At 34.6% G+C, this 22671-nt stretch overlaps 1 long non-coding RNA gene across 1 annotated transcript; it reads left to right on the top strand.

Annotated features, from left to right (window-relative positions):
- Positions 1–15: 15 nt before the first annotated feature.
- LOC106003811 lies at positions 16–21462 on the top strand. The gene is made up of 4 exons (XR_001176517.2): positions 16–146; positions 14904–15062; positions 18357–18527; positions 19606–21462. It is a non-coding gene; the product is annotated as an uncharacterized LOC106003811 (long non-coding RNA).
- Positions 21463–22671: the final 1209 nt, after the last annotated feature.

Consider the following 22671-nt stretch of genomic DNA (forward strand, 5'->3'; position numbering starts at 1 on the left):
CCCTCCTGCTTTCGTCGCCGGCAGATGACGTAAAAACACAGCGTCTAATTTAGAACGGGCCTTTGGGGACCCACCTCTCGTTATGACTGACAAGCCGATGCACCAATCAGGTGCAACTATATCGTCATGCCAAAGACTTGGAGCAGGTAATTGCTGATCCGAGCGAAGCTGGCGTGTAGTATTTGGGCTGGTGGTTGGAGTGGTGGTCTAGTGAGGGTTAGCATCTGAAGCCTAAATCTTGATTTTTAGATCTTCCTTATGAGCGTTGGTAAGAGGAAACTTAAAGTTAAATGTTAGAATTTTAGAAGTTAAAATTTTGAATTATAAAAGTTAAAATTTTAACATGGCGCTGTGGAGTTGTCTGAGGAAAGACTGCTGCTGGGGGATGCAGCAGTACCCACACCTGCTTCTAAACTTGGAAAACTCTTTCACATAGAATGGTCATATTTAGAACATTTTCACCTCTACAGGGTTGTTTAAAACTTACGTAAATTAATGTCACTAATTTTTCATGTGAGAGAGCGGAGAACATGAAAAAACAATAAAATGCCCTACGTTTCCTCGTGTACTATCAAGGGAATGGCATTAATTACTTTAAAATACGTTAGGTTTTAAAACATCCATCAGTTGCTACTCTCTGGGTGATACTGTAGAGACACTTACCCTAAAGCTTTCAAAGAAGTGAGACACATCAGTAGGTTCTAACAGTTTAACCCAAGTAAGTCATTGCATGCAACACAATCTTTGAAACCAGAAGGAAGACAAATCTGAAGTGAAATTTGGCAACGTATTCATCAGATTTATTAAAAGGTATTTGAAGGACTTTTATGGTATATAGTCAGACTCTAACATTAAAAAGTTTTGTCCAACTGAAAAAAAAAATTTTGGAAGAATTTTAAATGCTAAGCTCTATTCAGAAATAAAACCCATCAGCTTATAGATAAGGGAGGAGGTATTTAAAATTCTTAACTCTAATAGTCTGATGCATTTACAGTAGAGGCAGCAAAGGTGGAAACTGCATAATATGTATTCTTCAGTTTTAGAGAGGCTGAATGAAAGGAGCAGAATAGGCGTCAAGGAACTGGAATAGGGGCAGTAGGGATAAAAGAACTCCTTTGACCTGTCCCTAGGGAGCCTCTTAATTAGGCTTTCATTTCCAAAGATCACCAGGCTTGACAGGATCTTGAGAAATCTTGTCTGTTCCCTTGCTCACAGCAAGATATACAATTTATAATCCACCTATGTCTAGAAACATCCAGAAAAAGATTTCACAATATGTAATCCAAAATCGAGCAACCTTCTCATTCAAGGCGCTCATCTCCATATCTAACTAAAATTCATGATTCTTTGCAGTGCAAGCATATTTTCTTTCCTCTGGTTCTCTTTTTGGAGAATAATTATAACAGGGTAACTAGATTTTTTTTTTTTTTTGTAACAAGTTAGCAACTGGTTTCAGATCATTTGTTTTCATCTAGGTGTGAAGGTTTTTTTTGTACCAGTATTCAGGACACTGCTAGGAAACAGTTGGGGACATGCTTTGTATAAGAATACCATCTTGAATAAGGTACTGTTCATTCCTGTCTATGCCATCACTGATTTTGAAATTTCAAGTTTTACTTGTTTCCTTGAACTTCTATTATAGAAGCGATGGCCATTTGACTTTTATATGTTATCTCTGTAATTCTGTGTTTTGATACCCAGACTTCCACTTATATTTTAGTATTGCTTACTGAGATAATACTTGGAATTTAACTCTTTTATGCATTATTTCTACTTTCCAGGGATCTTTCTGACTCTTTCCTGATGCTTACTACCTTCATTTTGGAAAATTTATCATTTTCTTCTATTTATTTTAAATAGAAGAGTTTGTAGGCTGAAAAAATGTGGATTTCTTTGGGCTAATTTTAAATAGAGATATGTAGATAGTAATGTACAACAAAAATATGAAAGCTATGACATTTAGAAAGGGAATAAAGGAAATAATTTTCCCCCTATAGAAGACTAAGTTTAGTTTATAAAGTGGGTTCCTGAAAAATCTGCTGCCTGGCAGAAATGATTCAAAGTGTTGGTCTTAGCATTACCAACAGAATTAGAAATACTGTCCTGCAAGTTTATGATAAGATCAATTGAAAGGATAGAAAGTATAAATGAAATCTGGCCTATCTGTCTTAACAACAGAAATGTCCTTTATGAAGTGCCTTTAAGGTACAACCCCATGAAATAATCCAGTGCACAGTAAAATGCATGCAGTATTAATAGTGCTCAAGAGATGTTTGTTCCATGTATATAGTACACATTTTAACCAATGCAGGAAAGGAAAAATCTCTGGCTCTGCATAACCTGATTGATAAGTTTAAGTTCCTTAGAATGGCATCTTAGGCTCTTCTCATGATTTGGCCTTTGCCTAAATTTCCAGCCTCATTTTCTGCCACAAAGCACCTGGTGCTTAATGCTCCTTGAAACTGTTCTTAGTTCTTCAAAATTTGACTATTTTTTGCCTCCATGTTTTTGTTTTTTTAATTTATGCCCTTGCCTCTGGTCAGCTTAAAGAACTCCTATTTCTCCTTCAAACTCCAGCTCAGAAATCTCTGGGATGTCTTCCTTAATTCTTCTCATAAAGAGTTTATCATTTCTGCTAAACAACTCCTACAACTTGTATATACTTTCCATTATCGTACTTATCATATTGATAGTAAAATTTCCCTGACTCTGAGTCTGTCTCCCCACTGAACTATGAGCATTTATACATATCATGTTTGTATATTTAAGGTTTGCTATAGTACCTGGCATACAGCAATTACTCAATATATTCTTAATGAGCTGAATTATTTGCCTGTCTAGGGTGAACAAAAATGTAAAATGGGACAAAAACAAGTTTCTACTCTTGAGGGGAAATTGTACCACATGGGAAAAATGTTATACAAATTCATTTCAAATAACAAACATGTCTGTTTATCCTCTTCTGGAATAATACCAAATTCAAAGTGCTCAAATTTTTCTTAATACATATAGCTAGCCTCTGTAACCATTCTCATGAATGATAGCCATACCAATTAATTGTACCTTGTATATGCCAGACACTCTGATCATCATGACATATATAAAGAGGAATCAGACAAGGACTCTCTCAAAGAGCCAAATTTAGTAGGAATCAGACAAGGACTCTCCCAAAGAGCCAAATTTAGTAGGCGAGGCATATATGTAAACAAACAACTATGATATAATGTGAGAATGATCATTTTAGAAGTATGTATAAGGCAATACAACCAGTTAATTCCTGTGGGGGAGGTGTTTGGGTTCAGTGTCAGGAAAATCTCGAAACACTTGATGTATAACATAGATTGAGGATCAAATGAAGAGTACATTTCTTAATTTAGATAAAGCATGAGCATCAACTTGAACATGCTTAATGTGTTTAGGGAGGATTCACTGAATAGAGAAGTATGGCTAAGCCAGCATTTCTCAAAGTTTTTTCTGCTGAACACTAGTCCTGTGAGATGCTTCTTTTAACAAAAGTTTCCATGGCCAAGTAAGTGGGAGTAATACTGACTAATTGTGTTACCATGTCATGAAATGGATCACAACATTCCACTTTCTATTAGCAAGGAGCTTACACTATAATCAAGTCCAACAACACAACTCAACAAGTCCCAGAATCCCGTTTTCGAGGATTTGTTTACTGAGACTCTCCATACCAGTTTCTGAGTCAGTCAGGGTTTAGTTAGAAAACAGAAACCAGGGGCGCTTGGGTGACTCAGTGGGTTAAGCCGCTGCCTTCGGCTCAGGTCATGATCTCAGGGTCCTAGGATCGAGTCTCGCATGGTGCTCTCTGCTCAGCAGGGAGCCTGCTTCTCTCTCTCTCTCTCTCTCTCTCTCTCTCTGCCTCTCCATCTACTTGTGATCTCTGTCAAAAAAATAAAATCTTAAAAAAAAAAAAAGAAAACAGAAACCATACCTGCTATTTGAACAGATAAAATGTTAATAAAAATTGTTATTAGGGTAAATTGTTAAGAGATAATAAGAAAACAATACTAGATCACAAAGATAGCAAATTCAGGAAGCAGCTAGCCCCTCTAGGGATGGGGGAACAAAGGGAAGAATTTGGAATTATTAAAATTTAGGAGCTAAGAGGCACATCCCTGTGGAGTCCCTCAGAGAAGGGAGTGGTGCTTACCTGGGATTGATGTCTTAAGAGGTGAGGGGACGTGATGAGGCTGATTTGGCAAGTGTTTAAAACTGCAAAGAAAGCATCCAAGCACTGCAGAACAACACCATGCAGACTAACATACATGCAACTGAGATCCCTGAAGGAGAATAGAGAGAGATGGGAGCAGAAGAAACATTTCAAAAAATGATGGCTGAGAAATTTCCAAAAATAATGAAAGCATCAAATGACAGATCCAAGAAACCCAGAGAACTCCAGTATTAGTTGTATACTGCTGTGTAACAAATTCTCCCAAATGTAGTGGCTTAAAACAACAAAAATTTCTTGCCTCCTAGTTTCCGTGGGTTAGAAATTTAGGAGTGGCTTTGCTTGGTGGTTCTGTCACCCACTGTGGAGAAAGCCAGCAAGGCAGAAGCCATGGTGCCTTTTAACACCTAGTCTTTTAAGTCACACGTGGTCACTTCCATCTGATTCTGTTTGTCAGTAGCAAATTATAGTGGTTGGCCCATACTCAAGAGGGGGGAAATTATGCTCCACACCTCCATTTCAAATATCAAGGAGAAATGAATATTTTTAATGTAAACAAAACGAAGATACTTGATTATCAGCAGACTGCACTATTAGAAATGTGAAAGGAAGTCTTTCAGGCAAAAGGACCATGATACTAGCAAGAAATTTGTATCTAGAGGCACCTGGGTGGCTCAGTGGGTTAAGCCTCTGCCTTCAGCTCAGGTCATGATCTCAGGGTCCTGGGATCAAGCCCCACATTGGGCTCTCTGCTCGGCAGGGAGCCTGCTTCCACCTTTCTCTCTGCCTATTTGTGATCTCTCTCTGTCAGATAAGTAAATAAAATTAAAAAACCAGAAATTTGTATCTATACAGTGAAATAAAGATCTTAAGAAGAAATTAAACTAAAATGACATATAAAAGACATTTCTTTCCAGAGTGACTGGGTGGCTATGTCAGTTTCATGTCCCACTCTTGATTTCAGCTTAGGTCTTGATCTCAGGGTCATGAGTTTGGGCCCCAAGTTGGGCTCCACACTGGGTGAGGAGCCTACTTAAAAAAAAAAAAAAGGATAATTTTTTCCTCATTTTTACTTGTTCTAAGGATAGTTAACAGTCTAAGACAATAATAGTTGCAAATTTATTGTGGATTTATAGCATATATAAAAAGTGTGTGACAACAATAACAAAAATTGAGAAGGAGGAATTTTATGTGTACACTTGTAAGTTTTCTAGCTTGTACATGGAACAATCTAATATTTGAAATAGACTGTGCTAAAGATGTAAATTATAAGCCCTAAGATAACCACTAAAATATTTTCATAGAAATATAGTTAATAAGCTAATGAAATATGAAGGAATCATAAAAACAATTCAAAAAAGAGAAGAAGAAAGAAAAAAGACATGGGGCAAATAGAAAATAACTAATAAGGTAGTAGACTTTAATCCAACCATATTAATAATTACATTATATTTTTAATATCAGAAAATGTAGGTATCATAAGAACAGTATGTAAGGTTAAAAAGGTCAGTTCACCAAGAAGACTTGTTTGTGTACCAACAACAGTTCTTCCAAAATACTTAATACTTCCAGAAAAACTGATAGAATTGAAAGGAGAAAGATACAAATCCACAATTATATTTAGAGACTTCAACACCCTTCTCTGAATAATTGGTAAAAAATATAGAAAAACAGTATATAGGCTGCTAATTTTAGTAGAAGATACACCAACTTAAACAAAATGGCTTATTCAAGGGAAGAAAGGTACATTTTGCATTTCTTCTTTTATTTTATTATAAAATAATATAATAATATAAATGTCATATACATCATTGTGAGAATATTATTGCTATGAAATAATAAGCCATATATGAATGTTGTATACAAATATTATTGCTATGAAATAATAAGCCATATATGAATGTTGTATACAACATTCATAAAGTTGTATACAACATTCATATATGGCTTATTATTTCATAGCAATAATATTCTCATAACGATGTATATGACATTTATACGTACTGGTAGGATGTTTTTGACTCAAAAGTTTAAACAAAAATACTGGAGAGGTAGTTTTGCCAATGCAAGGTGATTAAAAAGAAGGCCTTACCTTGCTTTTTTTCCTTAAACATCTGTAACCATTTCCCTTTGTTCTGATTAATTTATTAATTAATCATCTTATTTATTTTTATAAATGCTTACCTTATATTAAAAATGTTTTTCCTTGAAAATCATGTAAATCAAGCTTTACAAATTCAGTTCCACTTTTCCCCTTTGACCTGTAATTTAACTTCAGAAACAGTCTTCATTTCTAATTCATTTTCACAAGTCAGTAGTTCTTAATATTTAAGATTTAAGTTTCTCGATAAATGTACAAAATCTATATGAAGAAAACTGCAAAATGCTTCTGAGAAACACAAAGTAGACAAGTAGACTTGAAAAAATTAAAAGATCTATATTCTTGGCTAAGAACTAAGTATCATGAGGCTGACAGTTCTTTTCATATGAATGTATAAAGTTCATACAATTCCAATAAAATATCAAAAATATATTTTTTCTGGATCTGGAAAGTTCATTTTAAAGTTAATATGGAAAAATAAAAAGAGAAGAATAGTCAGAAAAATCTACATGTTATGCTACCACAAAAATTATTCTTAAACCTTGCACTGTCATTTATCCTTTAAAGAACACAAAAAATATATATTTTATATTAACCCCCATATCCATATTCTGCTGCTCTTCATTCCTTTGTGTGGATCCAGATGTTCATCTCGTATCATTTCCACTTGCTTGAAAAGCTTCTTTTAACTTTTCCTGAGTGAAGATCTGTTGGTAATGACTTCTCTTCAGTTTTTCTTCTCTTCTATCCAACAAAATTATTTTGTTTTCAATTTTTCATATATTTGCTGGACAAAGAAATGAGTTTTTTTTCTTTCAGTACTTTAAAAATGTGTCTCCATTATTTTTTTGGTTTGCATCACTTATTGAGAAGTCTGATGTATATGTTCCTTTTTTCCTTTGGCTGCTTTTAACATTTTTCTTTTTGCAGCTGGTTTTCAGCAATTTTGTTAATATTGTGGCTTGACATAGTTTTCTTTATTTTTATTTCTACTGGATCTGTGGGTTTATAGTTTTTATCAATTTTAGAAATTTTAAACTTTTATTCCTCAAATATATATTTTTTTCAAATATTTTTTTCTATCACCTCCTGTCTCTATTTTCCTTTTGGAACTCCAGTTATATATCTGTTAGTCCACCTGTTATTATCCCAGAAGTCTATTCATTTCTTTTCTAGCCTTTTTCTCTTGGTGCTGTATTTTGGATAATTTCTGTTGCTGTCTTCAAGTTCACTGGTATTATCTTCTGAAGTGTTTCATTTGTTTTAAATCCCATTCAGTGTACTTTCGTTTTTTATATTGTATTTCTCTACAGGTTTCATTTGAATTGTTTTTATATCTTTGATATCTCTTCTCATCATGGTCATGTTTGCTCATATGTTCTTGAACATACAGAGTATATTTATATTAATTATTTTAAATATCTTTGTTATTTACATCATCTCTTATTTCTGTATCTGTTTCTACTGATTTATTTTCTTATGGTTGTTGGTCATATTTTCCTGATTTTTTTGATTGCCAGACATAGATTTTACATTGTTGCTTTATGGATTTTGAAGCATTTGTTTAAATAGGATTTCATTTTGATACACAGTTAAGTTACATGTAATCGGTTAGATCTTTTGAGGCTTGGTTTTAAGCTTTGTCTTGGCCCGTACAGTAGCCTTAGGGCAGGGCTAAATTAGCCCCACAATGAAGGTGATAAACCCATTCTGAGTGTTCTAGTTAATGTTCTTATATTGTGAGAGCTTTTCACTCTTGTTGGTGAAAACAAAATATACTTATCCCTTTCCCTCAGTGAACAGTGGGAACTGTTTTGCCTATTAATTTCCAGTCTTGATTACTTTCCTCTCACATATACCTGAATCAATACTCAACCAAAGACACAAGGAGACCCCTCTGCAGATCTCCAGAACTCTCTTTGCAGAACTCCCTTTTCTTTAGTACTCTGTTCCACCGACTCTCACTGCCATGACTCCTCAAACTCTGTTTGCTATCTCCTCAACCCAGTGAGACAACCAGACTTTATTTGCATTCTACCTCCCGGACCGGCAGCCTGGAAACTGTCTGTATACAGTAAATTGGTACAATTATTGGACTCAACTTGTTCGTTTCCTTTCTCTCCAGGATCACGGGCCTATACTTCCTATTATCCAATATCTAAAACCAGTTGTTTTTTTGTTTGTTTGTTTGTTTTAGCTATTTTTTCCCCTAGATTTTTAAGTGGAAGAATAAATCTGCACCTAATTACTCCATTTTGGTCAGATGTAGAGGTCTGTCACTGCTTTTATTAGGCCTTTTGATTCCCTCATGGGTCATGCAGTGGTTGTGACACTCGGCACAGGTAATACCCTTCAGATGAGAAAGCCAGATTTGTGCTAAGCCATTAGTACCAGCAAGGCTACGTTTACATGTAGGGAGTAGGTGTTGGACAAAGCACAGATGATGCCCAGATGTCCCTGACAATGGCACAGCCTCTCATTTTCTACTGTTCTTAAAAGTTCACTCTCTGACTGATTTAATACCCCTTAACGAGTGGTTCTGTTTGTTTCAAGAACTACAGTTACAAGTCTCCTTCTCCAAACCTTTTAAAGGGAAGATGTGTGGGTGTTAAACTTTCTGTATTCTCATGTGTCTGAAAAATCTTTATTTTGTCATTCTACTTGAGTGATAATTTGACTTGCCAAAGGTTTCTAGGTTCAAAGATTTTTTTTTTTTCTCAGTATCTTGAAAGTATTTTTCTGGGTTTTGTTTTTTTCCTATTATTGATTTTACTGATGAGAAATATAATGACAACGTTTCCTCATTTTTTCCAGTGTTAAGTATTTTCTCTTTGGAAGCTTGACAATATATTGTACTTTCCACAAGTTTCACCATGAACTTAGATATAAGTTTTTTAAGCTTACTTTTGACCAGCATTTGATAACTATTTTATTTTATTTTTTATAAAGATTTTATTTCCTCAGAGAAAGAGAGAGAGCACAAGCAAGGGGAGGGGCAGGCAGAGGGAGAAGCAGGTTCCCCGCAAGGGGCTCAATGCAGGACTTGATCCCAGAACCCTAAGATCACGACCTCAGGCAAAGGCATACACTTAAACTGAGCCACCCAGATGTCCCTTGATAAATATTTGAAATCTGTACACATGGGTCTCTTAAAAAGAATTATGCCAAATTGTTATTTTATTTTAAACATTGCCCACCTACCGTTCTTTCTACTTTCCCTCCTGAAAATATGTAATCTAGTGTCATTTCTCATATATATATATTACATTTTTCTTTTATCTTTGTGCTGGGAGCTTTCCTCATTTACATCTTACTACTCATTAATTTACTTTTCATCTGCATTTTCTCTGCCATTTAGCTCATTCTCTGAGTTTTTAAAATATAAAATACAGTTTTTATTTCTGAGCTGTTTGGTTATTTTTCTTAACTATTAGGTTTCTTAACTATTAGGTTATTTGTGTGTCTCATCACCTATTTTTATTTGTTGATTTCTTCTTTTATCTCTTTGAAAATATTAAGTGTATTCATTTAATATTTAATTCATTTAATATTTCTAACCCAGATTTCTATATTCTGTTAAGCATTTGCTGATCAATTTCTTGCTTGGATTGTGTGGGGATAATCCCACTGACTTCATACAGTTGGATGAAATTAGATAATATAGAAAATTCACAGTACAGTCGTAGCACAAACAATAAACCTACTTTTTTTTATCACTTTTCTCATCATTTGACTATGTTCTGTTCTTTGATTCTCACTGATATTCGCATTTTTACCCCTTCTTTTTTCAGCCCTTAATTTCAGAAATTAAAAGTGCACATGTCATTCATTCCTTCTCCCAATTGTTTTCTTTTTCCATTTTTGATGTTCCCTAATTGGAGATTCTATAATATCCCTCAAGATCATAAAGTTTCTCTTGGTATATCTCCTGGTTGACTAACAGCAGTCTTTCTTATATTCTACATTTATTTAAGGGAAGCCTATACCTACTTCCTGTGTTGATAAATTGGCTCACTAAACCTAGTTGTTGAAGTGAATACTCATTTCTTTTCTCAATTGAGTAATTATCTTTATTAAATTAATACATGTAAAATGCTAGCATACATGCACATAGTGAGTTCTCAGTAAAGTTAGTGATCATTATTTTAACTTCTTTATCTTTTTGGAAAGAGAATAATTTAAAATTGATATTTTAAAAATATGTTATTATACTAAGATAGCAACTAACTGTTTTCTTTATTCACTAGAGAACATAACGAGAAGAGAAAACAAAAACTGATTTGAGGGTTTCTGTCTTATTTAAGGGAGATGCAAGGAAAACTTTTTATAGGTTTTTAAGGATTATAAAAATAATATTGTCCTCAAAGGCAATAACATTGACTACATAAAATCAAATTCCTTCTGATCCTTTCCCTGCTTCTAGTATTTGGTAAATGTAATCTTGTCATCTATTCTAAGAAATTATTCTAAAACACAAAGTTTTTTGTTGTTGTTTTTTAAAGATTTTATTTATTTATTTATTTGACAGAAAAAGATTACAAAGAAGCAGACAGAGAGAGAGAGGAGGAAGCAGGCTCCCTGCTGAGCAGAGGGCCCGATGTGGGGCTTGATCCCAGGACCCTGGGACCATGACCGGAGCCAAAGGCAGAGGCTTAACACACTGAGCCACCCAGGTGCCCCAAAACACAGAGTTTTGAGCATAAGAATATCCAAAATACCTTTCTTTCTTTCTTTCTTTCTTTCTTTTTTTTTTAATACCTTTATATTTATACGTGTTTAAAAACTAGAAGTATCCGGGCGCCTGGGTGGCTCAGTGGGTTAAGCCTCTGCCTTCGGCTCAGGTCATGATCTTAGGGTCCTGGAATCAAGCCCTGCATCGGGCTCTCTGCTCAGCAGGAACCCTGCTTCCCTCTCTCTCTTTCTCTGCCTGTCTCTCTTCCTATATGTGATCTCTCTCTCTCTCTGTCAAATAAATAAATAAAATCTTAAAAAATAATAAAAATAAAAACTAGAAGTATCTTGTGAATTTATTCAGATGATACTTAAAAACTCAAACAAAACGGGAACATGCTTATAATGTCAGAAGAAAAACGTAGGATAATAAATTGTAAAGATTGTTAACTCAAATATTGGAATAATGCACAGAAAAAAGACTGAAAGGAAATTCACCAGAATATTAACCATGATTGGCTTAGAGTGATCTTTTTCTGTATACTTTCCTGACATTTTTTTCTATAATTTTCTACAATGAATGAATTGCTTTAAAAATCAAGGAAATAGGAAAAAAAAAATCAATGGTCTGGTATTAGCTGCATGACTTAACTTACAAGTTGTTCAAATCAATTGAGATAGAGTATGTGAAAGCATGTTGTAAACTATAAACTGAAGTAGTAAGCTAAATTATTGTTATTATCAATAACTGAAGAGTAATATAATTCATCTTTTGAACTCTTCATATGGAGAGCTCTCTTTTCGACCAATTTCGTCTAATTTATTTTTGTCAATACAAATGGGGTTCCAAAACACTTGGAAAATCTCCCTAAGGATAATAAACTGTTTTATCTTTTTTGTTATTGGTTTGAACTATTACTGTGATAATAATAAACAAAACCCTTTAAGCTTATTTTGCCTCCTGCTTTTTACCGAGGCAGCAGCAATATCTCCCTTTAAAAAAAAAAGAAAGAAAGAAAGAAAGATAAAACTATTGACATTTAAAACCTACAACTTCCTCTAAAAGGTGAGTTAGTTAAGTCATGGACAGAGAAAATACCAAATTTACAAGAACAAATGTATGCTTATTAAGCAACAATTAACTGCTAGTGATTTCATATGTAGATTATCTATAATTTGAATGCAATTTTCTAAATTTTTTTTAACATGAGTAGTTTCAAAAGTCCTTTGGTGTTTAATAACATGTGCTATTATTAAGAAGACAGTTGTTAAAATGCAGATGTTTTGTTCAGTGCCTGACCCTTTCAAGATACTGCCTAGGAGAACGTTATTACTTGCGATTGAACTATTTTGGTGCCTCCCAGCTTCTTTCCTCCTTAATACCAGTTTTGTGACTGATGCTTTCGTAGACAATGGAGATTCTGCTGTGAACAGGCCAGATGCAGATCCATCCTTGGGTTGTATGGAGTCTAGTCACACAAGTATTTGAGTGTCTAGTGTGCACCTAGCCCTATCCTGAGAATTTTAGGGTTCCCAAAGGAAAAGATACTCTGTATATGCTGAAGAGCTTTTGAGTTCTTATCCTGTAGCATGGTATTTTCCTGACTGCTACATACTAGCTTATTTTGACTTTACCTGAGTTCTGAAAGAGAAGAATTGAGAATAACAAGTCAGTCAGCTTCTTTTCATCTAAGACTAGGAACCCATCTAAACTGAGGAAAATCCAAGTGTCAGAAGATTCGTTTAAAATGAAAGATACTAAATCTGCCATAGAGTTTTAGAATTGTGATGTAGTCAATCATATCATTTTTGAATAAACTAATGCTGTTGTGCCATATTTTCTTATGGTCATTCCAGATATGCAGATATATGGGATATATAAATTCTGACTAGCTAATGAGCATCACAAATGAACATGGTAATAGCTAAATTGGTAGAGGCTATTCTTTAATTTGTATAAATTTAATGTCATCTGAAAAGATCTCCCATTTATTTTTTAAAAATAATTTATAAGGCTTATAATATGGGACTTTCCACATACAAAATCTCACAATGGAAAAGCAAATGTTATTTATTTAATGTCAATTTTATAACATCTTGCATTTAATATTTGTATAGTTTTATGAAAATTAGGACAGGAGTTTATCATAAGAATACACTTCTGTGGACTTCTGTGGACTGCTTGATATAAATAAAACAATTCTAAAACAGGTTTACTAATCATACAACTATTTCAGAAGTCGTGTTAGAATGTGATGTTTAGAATATAATTCTAATTTATTTTTTATGGTTTAAGAATATGAGAGAAGTGTCATGTAACACCACATTATTTGGAGGAGAGAAGGTTTGCTTTTAGGGAAGTGAGAAACTCCATTTTGCAATTATTAAACCCCTTTCTTTTCGTCGTGCCAACCCTGACCTTTAGTCACCAGCCTACCCCTATATGTTTCACTCATCCTTATCCTGTTCTGTAGAGAATTTTGTTCAAATAGTATTCTTGGAGAAAGTCATATCTGTTCCTCTGGCCCAATGGAAAATCAATCTAGCCTACTCCAACTGGGTTCTCATTGCTTCTTCACAATCTTGATATTGATCTCCCATTTATTCCCCAGCACACTTCCTTCAGCAGGTGCTTCAGATCTTTCTGCTCACACATCTAATTCACTGCTTACGCTTCCCATTCTCACCAGATAATATCCGTCCTACTTTACTGAGAAATTTATAGATACCTAGTGCTCTTTCATTTTGCCTTTTCTCTACTTTAAAGCAGCAAACTTTGAGTATCAACCATGTGGCAGGCTCTTGTGTTTATTTCTGGCACATAGTAGGTGCTCAGTAAATGTTACAATGAATGTATGTGTTGATGAAACGATAGGTTTAGAGACTGAAAACAGGCTCCTTAAGAAGAGGAGAAGGAAAGAAAGGAAGTGTGCATTAGATATTATGACCTTGGATGTTCTTTCTTAGTAAAGTAGGATGTTTTCCCCTCTCAAAAGGAAGAGGTGTTTTTTATTTTCAGGGCTAGACTCTTCATACCATTCCTTTTTTTCTTCCTCTCTGAAAGTGATTCAACTCCCTCAAAGGAGGACAACTTCGCTACATTAAAACACTGCTCCCCCCACTGAAACCCATCACCATCATCAACAACTAAAATTCTGACCCTGCTGACTATAACTATCCCGTTTTCATACTTCCCTTTTGCTCAAGTGCTCTGCAGTTTCTACAGTATACTCATTTCCTTGTGACTTGTATTGTCCTCTTCATTTACTTTTATCTGTTTTATTCTCACCCCCTCCCTTTTTAAAATCTCACCTATTTTTTAAGACTCACCTCTCACACTAAGCTTCCCTGGCCCCTGTATCTAGAAGGTTTCTCAAGGGGCCAGCATTGTCTGTGCTGCTCCTATGACATATATCCTAACCTGCCTTCTATTTCTATGCAATGCCATGGGCTTCATTTCCCTAACATAGTCAGGGTTCAGTAGATATTGGTTGAATGAGCAAAGGTAAGTTGAACACCTTAAGTGGGCATGGCAAAAGAAAAAAATGGTTAATCTTTTTACAAAATAATTTTTTTTCTTTGATCACTCTAATAATTCATTTTAAGTACTGTTTCCATCTGTGTCTTGCCACTCCAGTGAATGAAATTGTCAGGAATTTGGTTAGTTTCAGTTTTTAGTTAGCAGGCTGTTACTAGAAATGGTGATGGTGGTATAGCCTTGGTTCCCTGCCTTTATTGCGGGAGGAAACTAATACTGCCTTATATTGTATGTATTACTAAAGTCTAGATTTCTCCAATGAAACTTAAAGGGAATTCTGAGATACCTCCGAAAGACTGGTTTCTGAACTGATTACAAGGAGGATTTTTAAGACTACAAATGGGAATTTCTGGTTTGCTTTCAAATCGTTCTGATATTCTTCATTTTGTCATGTTTTTCAGCTGGTATTGGTTAGCACTGCACTTTATCAAATAGCATCCCCATTTCAATTGAGAATGAAGAGGTTCTTGGATAAAGAACTTGTAAAAATCAGGTACAATAATAAAGTCATGGATGATTCTTGGAATTTGCTAAAATGAAATGCTGCATCTAAGTGCGATGTAAGTGCAACATCTTAGCCATATAAGATCATTATCATAAAGTAATCATCATGATTAAAAAAACTCTAATTGAATCATTATTCTTTCCAAAAGATCTGAATTCTAAGAATACTTCTCAGAAGCTCTCAAACTTAATATGGAGCAAGAATATTGCAATGAGTCCTCAAGAGTGAGAAATAAAAAAACAGTTGTGCTATTCTTTCATTGTGCTTTTTAAATTTCATTACTCATAACTATATAGTACTTATGTGTGGTGAAGAATGTAGTCATAGGGGAATGCATCTGTCAGCATATTAGTATATAAAAAAGAATAAAAGTAAAAACAAAACAAGCATACTCAGTAGGTTCTCATATTTCATATTTGATATATACAGCTTTAGCTGTATATTCCTTTTTAAAACAAATATAAGAAAACAATAAATAAATTTTTTAAAGGTTTATTTATTTATTAGACACACACACACACAGAGGACAAGCAGGGGGAAGGGCAGAGCGAGAGGGAAAAACAGTCTCCCTGCTGAGCTGGGAGCCCAATGTGGGGCTTGATCCTGGGCCCTGGAGATCACAGTGTGAGCCTAAGGCAGACGCTTGACCATCTGAGCCACCCCGGGCCAACAATAAATAAAATTTTAAAAGTGTATATTTGTGACATAACTCGGTTAAAGAAACTTTTATGTAGTTGAATAAAGCTAGATCCGTGATTTCTTATTTTAACTGCATGGATGATACCAATAGCAAAATAATGCCCAAAATATGCATATCATCTTATAGCTATAGCTACAAGGACACAAATGATATCTTAACATTCAATCAGAAATATTACATATATAAAGTTTAAAGAAATCTAACACTAAATTTTGTGATGGTTAAGACTTTTAGTGGAGTCTATGGTCAGTATAAAATTTCAAAATTTCAAAATAATGTTCAGAGATTGAAAGTACAATGGATGTCAAAGAAGAGAAAGAAAAGAGATTATAAACAACTCAGTAAGATGTTCAAAGGATCTTTTGAGCTTGATTCTTCACCTACCACATTAAAAAATGAAACGCCTAATCCTATATATTTACGGATTCTATACTAAAGTCTTTTAATTTAGTCATTCTGTTTTTTAGTCTTCTTGTATCTTGGCATTCTGAATCCCATACTGACCTAAGAAAGTTCTTATATCAGGGAGCATAGGCTACACTGCAGTGATTTAGGCCAACACTGCAGGCTAGGCCTAGTGGCTTCAAACAAATTGGTTTCTTCCTCCTGTTACATGTACATCATTAGTTGGCTGGGGACTCTGCTGTACATTATCCTCATTTAGAGACCCAGGCTGAGGAAGGAGGTCCACTCTTTCACAATTACTGCAGGAAGGAAAAAGTAAAATGGAAAACAGCACAAAATATTAAAGCTTCTCCCTAAAAGTGGTATGTGTTACTTCTGATCACATTTATTGACTAACGCCACGGATACGGCCATGCTTACTTCAGATGGGGTCAAGAATGATAATCCCCTCGTGTGCTCAGAAGGAGAAAAGCCAGAAATATTTTGTGCACTACTGAGTTCCGCATCTACCTAAAAAAGATTAGAAATGGCAATTGTTTTAACTCATTCTCTGTTCAAGTGAGATTTGAGTGTTGCTTCCTTTTCTAGCTGCAGAACTAGAAGAATATCAATGGATGATAACTTTCTTCAAGGATTAAATATAAGAGAATGTTATATGGAACATTAGAGTGAACTGTTTTATTCTTCTCTCATTTGTTTATGGACTCATGGTCTTCCTTTTCCCCCGGGGGGGCTATAATTTGGCGGGAAACATAAATCTTGGCTCCATGAAACAACTGGAGGATAAGACAGACTATCGTATCATTCCAGTGAATGGTGATAAGCCCCATAATAAAATCAAAAGGGCAGATGAAATTAAGTGAAAGACCAGTGTTGAGTGAGTTAAAATTTCCTTGAAGAAAGAATACCTACCATTAGATGGACATGAAGTATTAGGTTTAGGTTGATAGAAAGAAGAGAAACATAGCAACTAGGAAGTCAGAAATGAGAATGAGCAGGGAAGAAGCAGAGATGAGATTTGCTCAGCTGGAGTAAAGCATAAAATTAAAAGTTGAAGTGGCACATTAGGGTTAGTTTTTTGTGAACTTGAACACCAAGCTAAAACATTTATATTTGACCTGATGGGAAATAGTAAGAAACTGTGGATTCAACCAAAGCCAGAATAAAAGAGTGTTTTAAGTTATAGGAATTTTTAGAGCACACCTAGAGAAGAAACTCCTAAGAGGTTATGTTTTGTTACAAAAAATTTTTTGAGAAAGCTGAAGACTTGGTTCCTTTTTGACCTTAAGGAGTTTCAATTTGGTTGGTGAGATAGACCATGCCTTTGAGAGAAAAGTAGTCTTTGGTTAAAATTTTCAGGTATAAATTTGGTCACTGATGGAAATACTTTCTCTAGAAATAGTTAAGAAAAATAAACTCAAATTCAATTATTCAAAAAAGTTTTGGTTATCCTTCATTGAGGTAAGAGGTTGATTTAATTTATGTTACAGTGGTTAAGAAACCCACACTTATTACCATATTTTGTTTTCAAATCATGAAAAAATAAAAATTCATTTTGTCCTATTAAAACATGAACCATGGTTTCATAGGGAAAGCATGGTCTTTGGAAGGAGACATATCCAAAGTCTGCAATTTGATAGAGAAGTAGAGAAGGTTAAACTACTCTACCTTCTAGAACCTCAATTTCCTCAACAACAAAATGGCTTAGTTGGTAGACCATGCTATTCTTGATTTTAGGTTGTGAGTTCAAGTCCCATGTGTAGGTAGAGTTTAATTTAAAAGAAATTTTTAAAAAAGATTTTATTTAGTTATTTGTCAGAGAGAGAGAGAGCATAAGAAGGGGGAGAGGCAGGCAGAGAGAGAAGCAGGCTCCCTGCTGAGCCAGGACCCCCAATGTGGGACTCAATCCGGGGACCCCAAGATCATGACCTGAGCCAAAGGCAGACGCTTAACTGACTGAACCACCCAGGAATCCCTAAAAAAAATTTTAATAAATAAAATAGCAACAATAATTGTATCTATCTCATAGTTGTCATTAATAATGAAACATATAAAGTGCCTAGCACGTAATAGGTATGATAGTAATGTCAGTGATTATATATATAAGCAAACACTAAATATTATTGAATTGAAATTTAAGGAAAATTTTCTATCTTCATATATTTGTAAAAATTATAAAATTAATAAATTGTAACTTAATGATTTATTAACTAAACTCTACCTCATAATATTATTTTATTCTAGAAACAAGTAAAAAGAAGAAATAAGGAAAAAAAACATTTTAGATCAGAGAATGCAAGGTTATATTTCGGAAGTGTTTCTGATCCTTGATTGGTTTGTTCCAGTTAGCCGATGTTCTCTCTTCCTTCACCAAACGCAGCAACTTTCATGGGTGACTACTCACAAAACTTTGTGGTAAGCAGTGCACTCCTATTTTTCAGATGAGGAAGCTATATAAAATAAGTAGCACTCAAGAAGTTAGCTGAAAAAGTAGTAGTTTAATTCATGGCATTTGGTTTATATCACTACGTTGACTTTGTGGCTCCCCAGTAGCTTTACAGTACCTTGCCTTTCAGAGGAAAATATAGTTAAGAGTGTGTCTGATCTTCAAACTGTATCGCAAGGACCACATTTAGTCAATCTAAGGTCCCTGAGGATTTAATCACTTCCCAAAATTGTACTCCTGGTTCTTTCCCATATCTGTACCATACACTGAGTATAGGAGATCTGAGAGTATGATAATAAATAAAATGAAAATGAAGAAATAAAATAGAAATTCATATTTAACAGCCTTAAGGTGCTGATCATGAAATTTTAATCTGAAATTGTCTTATTAAATTTTAATTTGAAAATGCCCTATATGTAGACTGATGAGGCCTTTGGCTTAATGGAGTATTAAGATCTGATACTCTCTCTAACTGGGTAGATAAGAGCAGTGGGATACTAATGTTCTCAATCTAAGCAGTTATAAAGAAATGAACAATGGTAATCAATTTCCTGAATATTTATTTTGGCGGTTCCTCAAGAGATAGTCCAGAGTTTGTGCTTTACTGGACGATCATCTACCCCATTACCACTTTGGCATCACTGGTCACAGATTTTAAAATGGAGAGTGTGTGTGTGTGTGTGTGTGTGTGTGTGTGTGTAGAAAAAAAAAAATCACTTAAGGTGACAAAGTAAATTCTCTGTTACTCAATTAGACCAGGTAAGTATTTCAGCTTGCATGTGAAGGGACGTTTGGACAAATGCATTTGACAAACCACTGAAGAAAACAGACCTTTGCTATTATACATGAGTGCTCTATGCTATACAAACAAACAAACAAACACATCCACTCCTCCTAAAAAAAAAAATAATAATAATAATAAAGAGAAAAGAAAGGGGGGAAAACAGCACAGCTTAAATGATGGGTTTTGTAAATGTTCTGCTATTTTACAGTTTTTCAATTGAAGGCACAGTTTCCTTTTTCTTCTTTCTACTTTTATACACACAGCCTGGAAGATGGACATTTGGCAAGCCATAATAGACTGCTCCTTTCCCAGGTATCTCCTGCTTGGTTCCTTTATCTGTGAATAGGAAATGGCTTAAAGGCACCTGTGTGATGAAGGTCCCAGGGGCAGCTGCCGGACTAGTGAATGCCTGATTATGTGTTAACATGCTTTGTCAGATATTGGCAGAATCTGTTCTCTTCTTTTGCCTTTTCAGCAAGGGTACCATTGACAGCCTGGCTACCCATTTATAGAAATGTTGTCCATCAAACTGTGAGGAAGGACAATAGTGTTTTTCTGTGGCCAGTGACTGTGGGAAACTTTTCTTTGGCTATTCACGCAATTTTTGTAGCTTGCTCTGAAGAGGAGAGACTGATGAGTGCAAAAAGTACAATTAAGCAAAGCCAGACTTCAATTGAAGGCTCTAGTGTAGTCTGCTGTTCTCATTTTTTTTTTTTTTTAGAGGGGGGAAAACCCTATGGGTTTTCACGTTGCTGTGTGGCATTCAGCAGGGGGCTATTACAATCCTAAATTTTTTTTCTAGACCACCTAATTCTAAGTTAAAATTAAATGTAATGAGAGCCACTTGGAGTTCTGAATATTTTAAAGCATAATTCCCACAGAAGGGATTCGACCTAAACTGCAGTGAGCATCAGTTGGCTAATTATAGCTGCATTTTATATTACAGCAGGTGTCAGATGCAGTCATCTCAATAAAGTCCACATAATACTCTGGGAAATAACAAAGACTTTTCTTTGAATGTGGGTACTAATTTCTGCTAGGTGTCATATGAGCCTTGATACTTCTTATTGGCATTAACAAGAGCACTGCAGCACTCAGAAATGCTTTTTGCTTGGGATGAATTGATACTGTAAAGCACTTACCAGTCAGACTTGGCAGATGTCAGTAGTTAATACTAATGTTGCAGAGGTCGGAATATAATGCAAAGAGTCTTATGTAAATACTCTTAGATGATGGGCTGGTTTTGAGAAGGCGCCTGAGCACTGCACCAACTCACTTAATGAAAGTTAAATAGATAGCAGTGGGGTATCTGCTTTTACTTTGGCTCCTGCTTTATTGCAAGTCCTTCAGAAGTGAAGGGCAGATGGTAAGGCAGTAAACTAGGTGAACAAAATACACTGGACTTGGGTAAGGACTTGTTATGTTTGTGGTACTTTCCTTGAACTTGGGTGGGTGATTCAAATCACTAAAGTGATAGGGCAAAAGCATGCCAGAAGATAAGGGCTCCTGTGCATTTCCCGTGGATGAAAAATAAATTTTAGAAAATATGTCTGCAGCTGAAATACAATTAGACAATGGGCTAGGCAAGAGGGATGTCACTTTGACATCCTGATAATTGTTCTGCATGCGCCTTTCTTTTAGGAGTTTTACAGTTTGTCCAACCTATTGTAGTCACATTGGATCACAGCAAATGAGATAAAAATGGAAGACCTATTAAAATCTTGTTATAAAATACCAAATAAGCTAATAGAAATATGAACTCTTTACACACATTCCATTCTGGGATCAACACTTTATTTTAAACCTAATTCAGAGCTAAACCTATATATTTTTTTAAACCTAATTCAGAGCTAAAAAGTGAAGGCAGTTGTCCTTAATTATATCTCCCAAATCAACTTTGGAGTCTCATTTTGGCAGGTTACAGTTTATATACATCTCACAGCAAATTCTGTAGGGTGCTGTCAGCAATTAGAGAGGACTTCAGGAGTTTAAAATTCATTTAATATTGGTTCAGTCAATGAATGAACACTGGCAGGAGCACAGCACTGTTAAGCCCAGCAGTAAGATCTAAGATAAGAAGGAGGACACATTGGGGCACCTGTGTGGCTCAGGTCATAATCTCAGGATCCTGGGATCAAGTTCTACATCAGTCTCCCTACTCAGCAGGGAGTCTGCTTCTCCCTCCTGCTCATACTATTTCTTACTCAATTAAATAAATAAAATCTTGAATGAAAGAAAGAAAGAAAGAAAGAAAGAAAGTGAACACTTTGTCCCCAGAGTGCTAATCATCAGTTCACAAAAGCAATATCCCTCATAGCTGTTTCGAAGATCGTATATCTTCATGGGTTTTGATAAAGTTCAGGACCAAATTGTGAAATAGTATGAAGCATGGCAGAGAAGTCACTACAGAAGAACAAGTAATCTGCTAATGGCAATTGTTTCCTTACAATTCTCAATAATGTTCAAGTGTTTTTAATACTTAATACTTTAATACTTAAGCCTCTGTATTCACTTAAGTGAATAATAATTTTATTGATTTTTTCTTACATAAATTATTTATTATAAAAATTTAGAAAACATATAAGATACAGACAAGAATTTACATATGTATAAAATACATATGTACATTTTAAATAATACAATTTTAAATAATGGGATTTAAATATTTTATAACTATCTTTTTACACAAAGCATGTGATATACTAAGAGTGCTTATATTATTGCATATTCTTTCATAACATAATTTTTTCTGATCATATAATATTCTAGTACATGGATATGCCATACTTTCTTTTTAAATTTATGATTATTGTATATTTAGATTATTTCCCATCTTAGTTTTAAAGTCTGTTTTGTCAAATATAAGTATCATTACCCCAGCTTTCTTTTCACTTCTGTTTGCATGAAAAATGCTTCTCCATCTGGTCACTTCAATCTGCATGTGTATTTAGGTCTGAAATAAATCTCTTGTAGACAGTGTACAGATGGGTCTTGTTTTTTATCCAGTTCATCACCCTATGTCTTTTGATTGGAGCATTTAGTCTATTTATATTCAAGGTAATTATTATTGATAAGTATGCATTTATTGCCATGTTATTTCTTGTTTTATAGTTGTTTTTGTATTTCTTCTCCATTCCTTCCTTCTCTTGATATTTCATGATTAGTTGGCTTTCTTTAGCAATATACTTGGATTACTTTCTCTTTATTTTTTCGCATCTCTACTACTGATTTTTGATCTGTGGTTACCCTTCAGTTAGTATATAAGATCTTCTGTACAGCAGTCAGTATTAAGTTGATGATTGCTTAAGCTTGAACTCATTCTTTACTCC

This window comes from Mustela putorius, unplaced genomic scaffold, assembly GCF_011764305.1.
Source record: "Mustela putorius furo isolate JIRA1106 unplaced genomic scaffold, ASM1176430v1.1 tig00003898_pilon_pilon_pilon, whole genome shotgun sequence".
Classification (NCBI taxonomy): domain Eukaryota; kingdom Metazoa; phylum Chordata; class Mammalia; order Carnivora; family Mustelidae; genus Mustela; species Mustela putorius.